Source organism: Giraffa tippelskirchi, chromosome 4 (genome assembly GCF_054371585.1).
Source record: "Giraffa tippelskirchi isolate mGirTip1 chromosome 4, T2T-mGirTip1v1.2.pri, whole genome shotgun sequence".
Lineage (NCBI taxonomy): Eukaryota > Metazoa > Chordata > Mammalia > Artiodactyla > Giraffidae > Giraffa > Giraffa tippelskirchi.
The window spans coordinates 43,864,976-43,878,503 of NC_137278.1; the positions used below are offsets into that span (position 1 = coordinate 43,864,976).

A 13,528-nucleotide genomic window follows, 5' to 3' on the forward strand; every position below is an offset into this window, starting at 1 on the left:
ATTTCAGCAAGTAGGCAAATTTGCAAATACTGAATCCACAAATAATGAGAATCCACTACAGCTACAATTTACTGAACACCTACCACATAGCTTTGAACGAGGTGCTTCATATATACACATATCGTCAAGTTTATCAGCTCTTCACTATTCAAGTGAGATGGCTCAGAGTTAACAAACAATGGTGGGCATATCTCTAGATCCATAGACTATCATCACTAGAAAAAGTAGGACTTTATTAAGAGACTAATGCCATACAATTTTCACACCAAGCCTAAGCACGCATTTATGGGGCTGGAAACTTATAATAGGTTGGGCTTCTGCTCCTGTTGGAAACTTCTGACTCAATAGTCTGGGCTCTTATAGAAAATTAAGAATGTATTGCACACTCAGCAACAGGGCTACAGAGAAGCTTTCTTATAGGGAACATGCCCAACAGTTAAGAGTACAATCATCATTTCAAGCAATATGATGAGAAGCCAAAAATTGTCAAGTAAACACATTCAAAGAAAAAAAAATATGTGTTTCAGGTCATTGTCAGACTCAGTGGTAATTCAAGAAGTTAGCAAGCTTTAGATTGTACCATCTTGAAGCATCAAGACTTGTGAAGCGATAATGCTGTCCACTCACCTGTGCATTCATAGTCTTCCCATCTGCTGCTTGCTTTCCATTCAGGTCAGTCTGGACTCTGTTCCTAACTGCATGGTGCTCATTATGCCTCTTCATCTTTACTCTTATCACTATGTCATTCTCTTCCCAACCAAATTAACCTTGACTGGCAAGTCTCAACCTGTCTGACACTAAACTCTCTTGGATCTCCTCAGCCCTCTGGGTCTTTTTTTTTTTGCCTTGGAAGGATATGGATCACCCAAAATCTAGCTCACTTTTCACCTCATCTGTAAAAGTAAAATAATAATGGACACCGGTTAGGACTTAGCAGGATAGAATGTGAATGTGTGTACCACAGACCTGGCACAATGGAGATGCTCTACAACATTAGTGTTTCTGAATCTGAATGTTTTTCACTTTGGTTCATATGAATTCACTTTTATTATCCCTTCTGAGGCAGATTTTATAAAGAAAAGGATAACATCACAAGAGAAAGGGCACAACAAGAAAGTACATGCCAGGGGATGGATTTCCAAATACTGAATCTTATGGACCAGTGCAAATTTGCAAAACTCAGCAGTGGCCACAGGGCTGGAAAAGGTCCATTTTCATTCCAATCCCAAAGAAGGGCAATGCCAAAGAATGTTCAAACTACCACACAAATGCACTCATCTCACAAGTTAGCAAATTAATGCTCAAAATTCTCCAAGCTAGGCTTCAACAGCATGTGAACCGAGAACTTCCAGATGTTCAAGCTGGAATTAGAAAGGGCAGAGGAACCAGAGATCAAAATGCCAACATCTGCTGGATCAAAGAAAAAGCAAGAGAATTCCATAAACACATCTACTTCTGCCTCATGGACTACACTAAAGTCTTTGACTGTGTTGATCACAACAAGCTGCGGAAAATTCTTCAAGAGGTGGGAATACCAGACCATCTTATCTTTCTTCTGAGAAACCTATATGAAGGTCAAGAAGAAACAATTAGAACTGGACATGGAACAATGGACTGGTTCCAAACTAGGAAGGAGTATGTCGAGGCTGTATATTGTCACCTTGCTTATTTAACTTACATGCAGAGTACATCATTTGAAATGCCGGGCTGGATGAAGCACAAGCTGGAATCAAGATTGTCAGAAGCACCAATAACCTCAGATGTGCAGATGACACCACCCTTATGGCAGAAAGTAAAGAGGAACTAAAGCACCTCTTAATGAAAGTGAAAGAAGAGAGTGAAAAAGCTGGCTTAAAACTCAACATTTAAAAAACAAAGATCATAGCATCTGGTCCCATCACTTCATGGCAAATAGATGGGGAAACAATGGAAACACTAACAGACTTTATTTTGGGGGGCTCCAAAATCACTGCAGATGGTGACTGCAGCCATGAAATTAAAAGATGCTCGCTCCTTGGAAGAAAAGCTATGACTTTTTCTACATGGTGGGCTTCTGTGCTAAACATGACAGGGAAGTTTTCTGCATTCATACAGCTCATTGTTTTGTTTTGTTTTTTTAATCAGAAAACAGATCTGGGAAAACTCATGACCAACCAGTACCAATCCAGCCACTGGACCACAGGTTGGCTTTTAAGAGCTATGGCACATGAATATTTAGTCACTGGTATAAGGTCTAGTCTGTGCTTGTAAACTCTGAAGAAGGGAATAGGAGGGTGTCACATTTTACAGAGGCTGGGAATGTAGAAGCAGAAGAACAGAAATAGTTCCCCTGAGCAAGCACCTTCTGGCTATAGGGCAGTGAGTGCACCAGTTTGAGAACTGGATCCCAGGCTGGTTATTCTTAGTGAGTACAAGCCTTTCATAAAAAATCCTTCTAGAGGTCATCATTTTTGACAATGAAGACCAATGATATTTAGCCCCATGAGACCTGACATATAGGGCACAAGTGATTTGAAGCAGTTGTCCAAGTGTGGAGATAAACCTTGAGAAAAGAGAAGGGGATGAAAACCTGGCTATACTTGGGGAGTTGCTCTGTTTCTCACCAAGATTCAAAAGAAAAGAGCTGGGTGTTATGAAATAGGAGCTTTCAAAAGTGTTATAGAAAACTTTTAGCACTGTTAAACACTTGGAGCACTCAGCCAACGAAAATAAAACATTTGCTCTTATTCTGAAATCCTAAATTAAACTCAGGTCAGAGGAACAGTTGTGTTTCATTTTTAGCATGTCTTAGTGAGAAATTGAGGAAAATCCCCAGGGACTGATAAGTCCTCTGTAACATGTTGAATTGTTAGATTGGATATATATATATATATATACACACACACACATATACATATACATGTCTACATATATATATATATATATGTATATATATACACACTCACATTTATATATATATGCACTATACAATCAAACCAGCCAATCATAAAGGAAATCAATCTGAATATTCATTGGAAGGACAGATGCTGAAGCTGAATGAAGCTCCAATACTTTGGCCACCTGATGCAAAAAGGTGACTCATTAGAAAAGACCCTGATGCTGGGAAAGACTGAAGCCGGAGGAGAAGGGGATGACAGAGGGTGAGATGGTTGGATGGCATCACTGACTCAATGGACATGAGTTTGAGCAAGCTCCAAGGACAGGGAAGGCTGGCGTACTTCAGTCCATGGGGTCTCAAAGAGTCGGACATTTCTAAGCAACTGAACAACTACAACAACACTATACTATATATGTATGTGTATATATATACACACACACATATATATGTAATATAGTATCTTCCTAAAAGTCACAATTAAGGGAATGTAGCACCTAATATAAACTATTAACTTGTTATAATACAATAGATCAAGAGTCTCACATGACAATCTCCAATGTCCTGGCCTAAAAGTGATAGAATTGAATAAAGATGCATTCTATATTCCAGAGGAACTCTTCAGAGTTCAAATAAGTGTTTTACTGAAAACAATACTGCATTTTCCAGGGCCTTTCTCTTGAGAGCTCTTTGCCCCTGCAGCATCACACTGCAAGGATGAGGGGAGAGGAGCGTGAGTGTCAGCTTCCTAAACACAGTGGGAATAAGACTGAAAAGAAAATGATCAAGAAACCATAAGCAGAAGGTTCTTGTCACAGCATTTTAGGATTAAAAATACAAAGATTTACTAAAATTAGCCACAATGTAAAACCCCAAAGTAGAAAGACTTCACTAAGGCAGATGACCTCTGTGCTTTAGACAACTTTATCAACTTTGCTATAAACTGTAGCAAGCAAATTAATTATTCCCAGATGCTGGGGATGAAGAATGCTTGCTGAATTGTTTTGCTTCTCAAACTCTTCAGTATAAACACACATTCACAGGATTGCATTCCCTTTTTTGGCTCCCAACATGCAAGTAATTATACACTGTGCAGGATAATAGTGGATGGGCTCTCCTTTGAATACCAAGCAAGTTCTGGGTTCTGTCAGCCTGTTGGATACCATATCCACAAACATTTTTCTCTGACAGTCTTTAGTAATAACTTGTAAACAAATCATTTCAAATTTATTAAAAAAAAAAATTCAACAGCAGCAGAAGACTCATTTCAAAATTATTTCAAACTCCTTAAGAGCTAGAGATGGCAAAGTTCATGTCAAATATAGTACAGCTCTTGTCTTGCATCAAGAAGTTTTCTCTGTAATCCCTATGAAAGGGGGTCAGAAACCACATTAATAGTTTTTACATTTTTATATTCTTCCCATTTTGCCCATATGTAAATAAAGGGGAAAAAAACAGGTTTTGAACCAACTGTGAATGAAGAATATGTTTAGGACTAAAACATAGATTCTCTGAGCATGGCCAGAATAATGTGAGCCTTTGATCATTTTCCTATTCCAGCTCCAAATTTTCATAGGGCAGATGAAATGTACTTGGTGTTGGGTGAATCATGGAGGGTTTTTTGGGCTACCTGGGTGTTAACACTTCTTGGAGCAAATAAACTCAGGGGATTCATTTGGGATCTTTATATAATGAGGCAAAGGGGTGTGTATGTGTACATAAATGTGGTGGTGGGAAGATAAGGAAGACACAGGAAAACTTCAGGAACTGTTAAAGAAAAAAACATTTTGTACAGAAGGAAAGAAAATTTCTATAGTCCTGCCAAGTGCAACACAAATGAGGGAAAGTTCAAGGAAAGTTGATATTTAAAATAAACAAATAAAAGGAAATTCAATGAGAAAACAATATTCAGGTCAGGTCGGAGCCTAGAGAAAAATGCTCATTCAGATCTGGGCTATCATCCTGCTTTTTCTGAAGTGAGCAGCTGCTGGTTATTGAAACCAGCCCACGTGGTTGGGTCCCTGCCACCACGGCAACACTCCTCTGTCTGTGCTGGAGTGGCTGAGGCACAATGGGGTGGTTCCAGAAGCATTCTGGTTACTGTTTAAGGAGGTTCTTTTTTTTTTTTTTAAATTGAAGAATAATCGCTTTACAGAATTTTGTTGTTTTTTGTCAAATCTCAACATGAATAAGCCATAGGTATACATATATCGCTTCCCTTTTGATATGGAGGTTTCTTTGTTTTTTATATACATTGGGCAATTTTGATTTGAGGTGGTTGTGATCGGTTATTGAAAACTTTTCCCACCTATAATCTGATTTAAAGGGCAGATTTTCATGCACATAGTGGCATGGAAGGAAAACATCGAGGTGTTCAACAGGCAAATAACTCATTTCCAGTCTCATTTAAAATTCTCTTTTTCAAGTCTCTAGTAAGCCCTGGACATTTGTACCTCGTCCCTTATATTGCAACCTCAGGATGTTTTTGAAATAATGCTTCAGTTGTTTTTTGTATTTGTAGTTAATAATAACACATGGTCCTAAAAGGAAAAATTATCATAGTCTTATGAATTGAAAAAGCTAGCTAATAATTAATTGAAGGCATTGAAATTAAAGATACAGACTATAGATTATATATCATATATGCAGAGCCTCAATAATTGGCAAATTATTGGCACAGTAAGTACTGAATTCACCAACTTAGTTTCATTAGTACCACAACTAACAAATTTATGTACCAGCTAAGTGTAAAGAAAATTGCAACACAATAACCTCATAATGTAGCACAGTAACAGCATAGACATTAGAGTTGAAATTCTGAGTTCCAATCTTGTCATTTATTTGCTAGGTGGTCTTGGACAAGTTATCTAAATTCTACATGACTCTATTTCCTCATCTGTAAAGGAAGATAAGAGCAACCTATCTGGTAAAGATTCTTAAAGGTATTAAGTGAGTTAATATTTGTAAAGTACTCAGAAACTGTGTTTGGTTAATGTAGAAGTCCTTAAAAGATAGATAGACAGATGGATAGATAAGAATTTTAAAGGACCTCTTTTTTTAAGACTCTGGGAACATTGCCTTTGGAATTTAAGACAACATAGTATATTTGTGTACCTATGTTTCCTCTTAGGAAATGTCAGACTTCTTATTTAGTGTCTATGGCTTATAATTAAGAGCCATGCTTAAGGCTCCTTGACCCTAACAAAGCAGCTCCTCTGTGAATTTGGTCAATTTGTGTGTGTTGGGGGGAGTGTTTTGAAAAAATATGTACTGGAGCTTCTTATTCATTTGGATCCCTGCTGCTGCTGCTGCTGCTGCTGCTGCTGCTGCTGCTGCTGCTGCTAAGTTGCTTCAGTCATATCCGACTCTGTGCGACCCCATAGATGGCAGCCCAGCAGGCTCCACAGTCCCTAGGATTCTCCAGGCAAGAATACTGGAGTGGGTTTCCATTTCCTTCTCCAGTGCATGAAAGGGAAAAGTGAAAGTGAAAGTGAATTCACTCAGTTGTGTCCGACTCTTAGCGACCCCATGGACTGTAGCCTACCAGGCTCCTCTGTCCATGGGATTTTCCAGGCAAGAGTACTAGAGTGGGGAGCCATTGCCTTCTCCTATGGCTAAAGATGAAAAGAACAGAATGATGTACTTAAAAAGCCAAACCCAACCACAGCATGCTTCCCATTGTTATGATCCAGTGGAATGCAAGCTAGGAATAGGGTAGAATTTGGAAATCCGGCTCTGTGTTGATGGGTTAAGGCATTCAGACTCCCCGGTCATTTTGTTAAAAGCACAAAGCACAGCTCTTGCTAAACTGAGCAAGTGTCAGATACAGCCATCAGTGAAAAACCTATCCCAGTACCCATTCACTCTAGCAGCAGCCAAGGAGACTCAGCCTCTTGGAGATGGAAAATCCAGTGCCTTTTCACCTATATAACAGAGTGAGATGCATTATTTCATCTTTCACGTTATTTATTTTTGACAAATAAAAATCACATATATTTAAGGTGCATACCTATATGCCATGTGATTTCTTATTAACTGTGAAATTGCATTATCTTCCACAGTGGATCCAGCCTAAGATTGGTCCTATTGTATGATCCTGTTCTTTTGTTTTTATCAATACTTCCTTCACTTGCTTTTAAGTGAAAGAGGAATATCCGTTAGGTAAAAAATGGATGCAAAGTACTTTTACAAATCTTGCTGGGATATTTGAATGCTTCTCCACAAAACTATGCTATTCTACCATTCAGAGGATTGATAACTATTTGGAATCTAGCATATCTGAGGCTAAGAGGTTAACAGTTTAGCCAGTGTTCTCAAATTAAGTCACATGTCTTCAGTTCTAAGAACAGGGATCAAAAGTCACCCTGCGACCTCAAAGAAAGAAATCAACATGTATTTTAGTTTGCCAAATGGAAATCCTATTTTCATACAATAAAGGGGTTTTTTTCCTTTCTTTACAACTACTCAAAGTGGGGTTATGTATCTGGAGAGGTAGGTATGCTTTAGAGCAGGACTGAAAGCTGAAAGGACTAAGATTGAAATATACAAACAAAAACCTCACTTAAAAAATCAAGGTCTCCCTGTAACACATATCCTGTTTTCTAAGAAAACAAATGTTCTACCAGATCCAGCAAAACTCTCTTTGGAAATTTTTTGGAGGCCAGAAGCAAAATTAGAGAAAGGCACTATTTCCATAGTTAAAGGAAACAGAAGATGTCACCTAGAAGAAACTCAGACTGAGCTGAAGCTATGACAGCCTGAAAAAATACAGAATTGAGCAAATTGACTTCATTTCAAGAGGTTTAAATGGAACTTTGAAAACAAGTGGTCTCCTTTTTCTATATTCTACTCCAAGAATTGAAGTGGTCTTATATAAGAATGTTGACACTAGCATTTAGCTGCACTTAAAAGAGAAGGGAAATTACAAGGTCCAGGGAAAGCTCCCCTGGAATAACTGTCAGGAGACAAGGGCTCCAGTTTCACTTTGGTCACTTGTCAATGTATGGCAGGTTACTTTCCCTCTCTGAGTTATTAATAACCATGGTGATGGTGGTAGTAGGAGAATCAGTAGCAGCAGCAGTGGTAGTAGTATTAGCAATAGCAATAGCAGTAGTAGCAGCACAACGGTAGAAGAAGCAGTACTAGTAACAGTAGCAGTAGTAACAGCAGTGGCCACAGTGGTAGTAGCAGCAGTAGCAGTAATAGTAGTACCACAGCAGCAGCAGGAGCTGCAACAGCAGTAGCAATAGTAGCAAGTAGCAGCAGCAGTGGCAATAGCAGCAGTAGTAACAGTTTCTATTTATTGAGGATCTACAGTCATGTACTTGGCTAGAAACCATACAAACATTCTTTCCATCTAAACTCCATGGTGACCTTCCACTATAGGTATCATTACCCCCATTAATTAATGAGGAAACTGAGGACCAGAGAGGTTAAGAGATTTGGTCAAAGTCACTTTGTTAATTAGTGAAAAATTCTGGATTTTGAATCCGCAAGGAGTGTATTCCAAAGGCTTGCCCTTCTCTGGGGGAAAATGCGGTATGGAGCAGAGCTTCTCAAACTTCAGTGTGCTTATGAACCATTTGGAGATGCTGTAAAAATAGAGATTCCAATGCAGTCAGCCTGGTGTGATGCCTGAGATCCTGCATTTCTAACTCCCTCCCAAGTGATGCTGCTGATTCTAAGACGCACACTTTGACTTACGTGCAAGCGGACAGTGGAAAGAAAGTATACTTTCCAGTCTGAATGCATGGCCTTAGTTTACTCATCTGTAGCACTAGCACAAATGGGTTTGATAAAATGAGTTTCAAGGTGCATTCAAGCTCTGGAATCCCAGTATTCACTGTGTACTACGGTATTAAGAAACCAGATCACACAGGAATGATTCTTAGCCACATGAATTTTTAAACTGGTTTCAGATGAGATTCTGACTGTGATTTATGCATCTTTCTGCAGCATCTCTGACAGGTAGGATCAGACTCACTCAAATTACATTATTGTTAAGCTTTAGGCTAAGCTAAATCTTACTGAAAGAGTTCAAAGCACTTCTTTCCATAAGCATCTTTAAAGATTATAAATGTAAAAATAGTTTCTTATGAGAAGCTTAGATGGCAGGGTTTTTCTTTTTAATAACAGAAATGAGAAGTCTCCAAAACCATAATGGTAGCACAATCCATAAAAATATGTTAATGCTTCATCTTAAAGTCTTACAGAAATTGAGGTTTTCTGAGTTAACAAAATAGACTTCATCACAGATGGTATGAATGATAAAAGGAAACAGAACACTAGTGTAGAAGACTAAAAACACTGCTCTTAGCTGAGCATGCTGAAAGCCTTTAAGGAAATATTTCTACATATTGCTTTGCTAAGTGTCGAAGGAAAAATGATTTTGATTGGCAAGGGCACTTCAAAAGTTTTAGGCAAAGCTTGGGGCCAGAGGATGTGCAAATTTTATGAAAAGGCCATTTCTAATGAAAACAAATGCCCTTATTAAGATGATTTTCTCCTCATCTTGTGCCTAAGACAGGATGGTGGCACCAAGGAAACTGGTTTTTGCTCTCTTCCAAGAGCTACAGTCTACATCACCAAGCAAGATGCCATGAGCTCTTTTTCCCGAATTCAAATAAGGGCAGCTGTAGGAATAAAACACAGTCTGCAGTCTTTGAGCCTCTGAGCAAAAAATAATCTCCCAATGGTGAGGACCATTAGAAACCAGATTTGGAGTCCTTTATATCAAAGGTTTTAGAAATCAGACAAAAATACACGTCCATCTGGAGGGGCCTAAGTATATTTGGGTCTAAAGGAATCTGATCAGGGGAGATTTGATGTCATAGTGTTTTTTTATGGTTCTCAAGTGTGGCCTACATTTATTTAGCCAACTCTTGACTACCAATGGCAGTGATAGTCAAGCTTTTTAAAGAGGTGGAGCCACTCTTTTCTAAATGATTTCTCATGAAGAATCCATAAATGTGAAATAGATAAACACAGAGCTACTCCATGTAAAGTTTGGAAAGAAAGGTTTCCCTCAGACTCTGCAATAGTCACCACAGATTAAGTTCTAGCTATCTATCATTGCTTAACAAACCATCCCAGAACTTAGTGGTTCAAATAAAACTTCATTTTCTCTCTTCTTTCTGTGGGTTGACAAGATCATCCAGGAAGTTCTTTCTTGGGGACTCTCATGCAGTTACAGTCACAAGTCTTCTGAAGGCTCTGCTACACTGGATGCCCAAGATAAAACCTTTACTTCCACATCTAGAGTTTCAGTGTCTCTTGATTCTGTCTCCACATAGCATCTCATCCTCCAGGGCCTTTCAGGGGTGGCTTGGAATTCTCATTGGGTTCAGTTCAGTTCAGTCGCTCAGTTGTGTTCGACTCTTTGCGACTGCATGAACTGCAGCACACCAAGCCTCCCTGTTCATCACCAACTCCTGGAGTTTACCCAAACTCATGTCCATTGAGTCAGTGATGCCATCCAGCCATCTCATCCTCTGTCGCCCCCTTCTCCTCCTGCCCTCAATTTTTCCCAGCATCAGGGTATTTTCAGATGAGCCAGCTTTTCACATCAAGTGGCCAAAGTATTGGAGTTTCAGCTTCAACATCAGTCCTTCCAATGAACACCCAGGACTGATCTCCTTTAGGATAGACTGGTTGGATCTCCCTGCAGTCCAAGGGACTCTTAAGAGTCTTCTCCAACATCACAGTTCAAAAGCATCAATTCTTTGGTGCTCAGCTTTCTTTATAGTCCACCTCTCACATCCATATGTGTCTACTGGAAAACCATAGCCTTGACTAGACAGATCTTTGTTGGCAAAGTAATGTCTCTGCTTTTTAATATGCTGTCTATGTTGGTCATAACTTTCTTTCTAAGGAGTAAGTGTCTTTTAATTTCATTGCTGCAGTCACCATCTGCAGTGATTTTGGAGCCCCCCAAAATAAAGTCTGTGGCTGTTTCGTCATCTATTTGCCATGAAGTGACAGGACAGTATGCCATGATCTTAGTTTTCTTAATGTTGAGCTTTAAGCCAACTTTTTCACTCTCCTCTTTCACTTTCATCAAGAGGCTCTTTAGTTCTTCTTCATTTTCTGCCAAAAGTGTGGTGGCATCTGAAATCTGAGGTTATTGATATTTCTCCCAGCAATCTTGATTCCAGCTTGTGCTTCTTCCAGCCCAGCGTTTCTCATGATGTACTCTGCATGTAAGTTAAATAAACAGGGTGACAATATACAGCCTTGACGTACTCCTTTTCCTATTTGGAACCAGTCTGTTCTTTGTCCAGTTCTAACTGCTGCTTCCTGATCTGCATACAGGTTTCTCAAGAGGCAGGTCAGGTGGTCTGGTATTCCCATCTCTTTCAGAATTTTCCACAGTTTATTGTGATCCACACAATCAAAGCTTTGGCTTAAAATACACAGAAGAACTGTACAAAAAAGATCTTCATGACCCAGATAATCACGATGGTGTGATCACTCACCTAGAGCCAGACATCCTGGAATGTGAAGTCAAGTGGGCCTTAGGAAGCATCACTATGAACAAAGCTAGTGGAGGTGATGGAATTCCAGTTGAGCTATTTCAAATCCTGAAAGATGATTCTGTGAAAGTGCTACACTCAATATGTCAGCAAATTTGGAAAACTCAGCAGTGGCCACAGGACTGGAAAAGGTCAGTTTTCATTACAATCCCTAAGAAAGGCAATGCCAAAGAATGCTCAAACTATCACACAATTGCACTCATCTCACACGCTAGTAAAGTAATGTTCAAAATTCTCCAAGCCAGGCTTCAGCAATACGTGAACCGTGAACTTCCAGATGTTCAACCTGGATTTAGAAAAGGCAGAGGAACCAGAGATCAAATTGCCAATATCCGCTGGATCATCGTAAAAGCAAGAGAGTTCCAGAAAAACATCTATTTCTGCTTTTTTGACCCAAAGCCTCTGACTGTGTGGATCACAATAAACTGTGGAAAATTCTCATTGGGTGGTTTCTAGGTAATCATACTGCTTACACAGCAGCTAGTTTCTGAGAAGCAGGAATTAAACTGCCAGGCTAGTTAGTGGCTAAGCCCAGAACTGGCACATCATCATGTCCACTGTATTCTACTGCCAAAGCTATCACGGGGACTCTCCAGATTCAGGAGAGTAGAGGAATAGTGACCTCTCCATGGGAAAGTAGCAATGTCACATGGTAGAAGAGCATGTGCGTTGGGAGATACTGTTGCAGTCGTCTTTGGAATATGTCATCTGCCATAGTTGAAATGCACTCTGATAATAATCTGAGATTGTATGGAGAATCAAAATTTTAAAATAATCTTACGTATTCTTAAAAATCCCTGCTTCTTAGATATTTTCATTGTGATCTTGTACAAAAATTGGAACTAGTAAGTTTGGTTTTATTTCTGGATCTTCTTTACTGGTGGAGTTATTAATATTACATTCTACTGGAAAGTGTTATGAGCTGCTACTTACTTGGGGGAAGGATGTGGAAAAGAGAAGGTAAGGATATGAACAGCATCAAAACATCACCAACTCTCCCCTTCCCTCTTTTCCACATCACAGAAAGTGGCTAGGACAGATACAATGTGGCTCTAGAAGACTCAAGTTAGAGACAGACAGAAACTGCAACAACATAGCCATTTTTGCTAACTAGTAAAGTGGTCAACCAGCATTTTGCAGAGCATTTCGAAAGACAGTAAGTCTTCTATAGAAAACTACTGGTAAAAACTGCCCTTTGAGGAATGTATACGCAAAGCCTCTAAGCCTACCACTAGAAATAAGGGTCCTGAAAGAGAAGAATCCCAACCTAGGAAGCTGAGGCAAGAGGATTTCTAAAACCTAGAAGAATCAGAATAGTCTTTTGGCCACGCTTATTAGGGGTTTCCTCACTTTCTTAGTCAGCGAAAAAGGCCAATAGACAGCAGAATCCACAATAAAAGATATATTAAATACAAAATACTCTTTACTGTGTATGTGTGTTAATCGCCCAGTCGTGTTTGACTCTTTGCGACCCCATGGACTGTAGCCCACCAGGCTCCTCTGTCCATGGGATTCTCCAGGCAAGAATACTGGAGTGGTTTGCCATTCCCTTCTCCAGGGGATCTTCCCAACCCAAGGATCAAATCCAGGTCTCCCACATTGCAGGCAGATTCTTTCCCATCTGAGCCAAATTCAGTTACATATGATAGCATATTTAAAAGTTAAAATTCTCATTTCAGAACGAAGATTTAGTTTTCTCAGCAAATCCACTGGTTGCCTTTATAAATTCCAAAATTAAAGAGCCCTTTACAGTTCAAGTTATTCATAACCTCAGTTGAAGGCATACTAACTGAGTATTATGGTCAAAATTCTTGTGTCCAGAATGGACAAAATCCTTCACAATTCTTCCCTCCAAGATTGATCTGTATCTGGATCTGCCACATGTTTCATTAACATATCCATGAGGATGATGGGGAAAGAGTCCAGCATGGTCTGATACTCAGTTTGGACTCTATGAATTACCCTCTCTATCCCGCCGGAATAACTAGTTTGAACATATCTGAAGGCCAAGTATGATCAGAAAGATAGGTTTAATATACTTTATTACCAACCAATAAGATCTCCTAGAAACTACTCAATTTATTATTGGCAAAATCTTCTATTACCAGAGAAGGATCTTCAG

The 13,528-nt window shown here is 39.3% G+C and overlaps 1 long non-coding RNA gene across 4 annotated transcripts in view; it reads left to right on the forward strand.

The window, feature by feature from the left end:
* LOC145544964 (uncharacterized) overlaps positions 1-13,528 on the forward strand; it is a 59,912-nt gene that overhangs the window by 6,875 nt on the left and 39,509 nt on the right. For 3 of the 4 annotated variants that reach the window (XR_014081763.1, XR_014081764.1, XR_014081762.1), the window contains exon 2: positions 5,724-5,817. This is a non-coding gene — a long non-coding RNA (uncharacterized LOC145544964). Of the gene's footprint in view, positions 1-527; positions 673-5,723; positions 5,818-13,528 lie in introns of all 4 variants that reach the window. The other variant, XR_014081761.1, reaches the window with a different exon arrangement.